The sequence below is a fragment of the Chenopodium album genome, chromosome 16 (assembly GCF_948465745.1).
Source record: "Chenopodium album chromosome 16, dcCheAlbu1.1, whole genome shotgun sequence".
Classification (NCBI taxonomy): domain Eukaryota; kingdom Viridiplantae; phylum Streptophyta; class Magnoliopsida; order Caryophyllales; family Amaranthaceae; genus Chenopodium; species Chenopodium album.
In genome coordinates, this window is record NC_137849.1 from 21361342 (window position 1) to 21364809 (window position 3468).

General features: G+C 33.0%; 1 long non-coding RNA gene across 3 annotated transcripts; it reads left to right on the top strand.

Annotated features, from left to right (window-relative positions):
• The first annotated feature begins 337 nt into the window (after positions 1 to 337).
• LOC145585016 (uncharacterized) lies at positions 338 to 2632 on the top strand. Of its 3 annotated transcripts, XR_014100508.1 has the most exons (3): positions 338 to 864; positions 1351 to 2187; positions 2285 to 2632. It is a non-coding gene; the product is annotated as an uncharacterized LOC145585016 (long non-coding RNA). The 3 variants fall into 3 exon arrangements; XR_014100506.1 differs by having other exon boundaries at positions 1351 to 2632; XR_014100507.1 differs by having other exon boundaries at positions 338 to 844; positions 1351 to 2632.
• Positions 2633 to 3468: the final 836 nt, after the last annotated feature.

Genomic DNA, 3468 nt, shown 5'->3' on the forward strand with positions numbered 1-3468 from the left:
ACAATTCAAAAATGAAGTTGTTTCCCGGAAAGCTCATGTCAACACTAGTAGAAAAATGCTCATTTGCGTAACCTTATTTGTGTCACTCGTAGAAACAAATGACGCAAATGATATATTTTAGCTTCACTATAAGTAATTTGCGTCGCACATTAACTACAAAGCGAAGCAAAAGTCTGATATATTTCAGCTTACTTATATTTGCGTCGCTTTCATAAATAAAAACGACGCAAAAGATAATGTTATTTGCGTCACTCATTAATTGACAAGTGACGCAAATAGCTTTGTGAGTAAATTGCGTCACTTCTTTCTTTATTGAGTGACGCAAATGACTATTACAATTACGATCCACTCAACGCTTCCTCACATCCAATATAAAACACTCTCGCTGCCATGTCGCCGTTAGAACTTCAAAACCCTAACAACTTCAACTGAAAAATCCCCAAAAATTCAACATCAAAACCTCAAGAAATTCGTCTAACTAGCCGAATCTCCAGCGCTGCCTTGTTGTCGTTCGTACTGCAAAACCCTAGCGAATTCAACAGCAAAACCCTGATAAATTCGACCCCAAACAAACAAATTTTACCCCAAAATCTATAAATTCTACCAGTAATTGAAAACCCCATAATATCCAAGCCAAAACCCCCCATTTTCAAGCAAATCCGAGGCAAAACACCCCATTTTTGAGCAAAAATCGACCAAAACCCCCACGAAATTCGAACTATTAAAACCGCTGATAGTCGAGATGAAATACCCTACATCAAGGCTAGCAAGGGATTGCTGCTTGTTGGTGTTGCTGTTTATGGTTAGCAGGGGCAGCAGTGGAGATGTTTGACGGTAATAAGAGGTGCGAAATTATCGTTTTAGGTAATAAGAAGTGCGAAATGATTTAATTTCGATTGATTTAAACTATTTTATTAAATTATCGTTTTATTCTATTGATTTATATGATCTTTTTAGGTAATAAGAGGTGCGAAATGATTTAATTTTATTGTAATTAGAGGTGCGAAATGGTTTTAATTTTATAAGGAATTTAACTTAGTAGATGATGTAGGGTCAAAATTTAATTTCATGAGTGTATTGATTTTGGCGTGAAATTAAAAAATTAATTTGGTGTCATAGTTGAATTTCTGTTTAGTTTGATATCTGTTGATTGGAATTTTGTCTGATTATTGATTTAGTGTAATAATAGATTCTTGTTACAAAATTAGTAGATTTTCCATTATAAAAATAAAGTATTTGTTTCTGTATCAGATTACTTCTAGAGTATTGCTTAATTATATTGAGCTTTTCTTGTTTGATTGAGTGTTTGTATCTAGATATAAAGTTAGATTAGTGAATTACTTGGTGCAGGTGTGCAGCAGGTGGCTTGTGGTTGATGGTGAGTGCAGTGGTGTGGCCTAGTGTAGTGGGCAATTTGTTGCGAATAGCTATTTTGTTGTTGAGTTTGTGAATTGCAGGGGATAATGTCAAGGTTTCTCTCTCTTATATTTAGATTAACTCTAATCTTATTGTTATTCAGTGAATTTTCTGGTTTAGTTGTTCTATAATTTGAGGTATTAATTAATTTCTTACTTGATTTCTCTCATATTAAAGGTAATTTAACATTACAATTGAAGGTTTTTAAAAAAAAAAATTACAATTGAAGTGACATAATCTAGTTCTTCATTACCGAATATCGGTTTAACTGTCTAAAGTTTCATTATACACTCTTGCTAATCTAAATTTCAGTATACTCAACTTGTGGCATTTCTAAGGTGGATTTTGAACTACAGTTATGATTTCACTAGCTTAAGAGTTAAAGATATATTGTAATTAGCTATATTTTTTCAATACATACATGTATTGGGTTATGAAAGTGTATGACATGAAATTCTTGAAGAATAAGGTACACTGAGTATTTTATTGCATGTATATTGATTAATAAAAACGATGGAGATTGTGAATTAAGTTCTAATCCGAGATGTTTTTCTCTTTAAAATGTGGTGAGAATGATATGATTAGTATTCTTATTTTTCATGCTTAGTTTTTATCTTGTTTGAAATAAGTTGAATGAGTCTACTGACTTTGTGGCTATGATGCGAGCGTGTAGTGTCATCAAAAATTGGGAGGAAGTGAGATGTGGCTACTATGTCGTGTACTTTATGTTTGAAACAGTTCAACATCATCGTAGTAATGAGGATCTTATTAGTATGTGTTGTCAGATTTTTCACTACTAATTCATCAATTTATTTTAAATTGGCTACTCTTGAATTGATTAGTTTTTGTTTTTGTGTTGTGTTAACAGGATTTTTCAAGAACAGTACCTTATAATGGGGAGGAGATAAATGAGGTTCGAGATATTTAGTCATACTATTTCATGATCAACGTTGAAATTTAGATTTAAACTCAGCTAAATCCATTTATTTGTTAGACTTTTTTTTGTTTTAGTTCTTAGGCTTGAAATGAATGTATTTGGGGTACCAACATTTTGGGTTGGTCTTTGTTCTTGTGTTGGTTGATGATACCAATAATTTTGAGTTGTAAACTTTTTGAAAGGTTGTTTATTATTACATTGCCGTCATTCCCAAATTTATGGGTAGGCCAAACTCCAAAGGAAATTTTGTCGAAATATATACTTGATTTAATGACTTCATTATTATTTAATTTTGTCTTACATTATAACATAACAGTATATTGATGGAAAAACAAAATAATGTTTTTTAATGTATAGATTTGAAAAAAAAAAAACACATTTGCATCACTCATTGAATAAAAAGGCGACACAAATAACTCATTTTCTCTCCCTCAACCCAGTCATTTGCATCACTCATTTATAATACAAGTGACACAAATAACTCAAGTTTATAACATTTTTTGAGTCATTTGCGTCACTCCTTTAGCAAACGAGTAACGCAAATAACTTTATTTTATTACATTTGTGAGTCATTTGCGTCACTCCTTTAACAAACGAGTGACGCAAATAATTCTTATTTGCGTCGCTCATAGAAGCGACACAAATGACTTTGGTCATTTGCGTCGCGAGCAGTTGCGTCGCTCGTAGACGCGACGCAAATACACTTAAATGAGTGACGCAAATGAATGTTTTTGTACTAGTGCAAGATGGAGCGGTCCCTATTTGGTCAAGAATGCTTTTCCAAGTAGTGTTGTAGAGGTCTCAATGATGGATTCTTCTTCTCCGTTTAAGGTCAATGGCCATCGTCTCACGAAGTATTTCGACGGTGCTTTTGTTGGCCTTGTTCACTCATTGCTTCTTCGACAACCACCTTAATTGGTGGAGGACGTCGAGCTATGACGTTAAACAAGCGCTACCCGGGAAGCAACCCGGTTTTCTAAATTTTTTCTTTTGATTTTACAATTTTCTATATTTCTTTTATCCTTGAGAAATTTTCTTATTTCTCTTAATTTTTGTTTGTTCTCTTGACTTTAGGTACCATGAGATTGGATCGAAGAAAATTTCCAACAATTTTG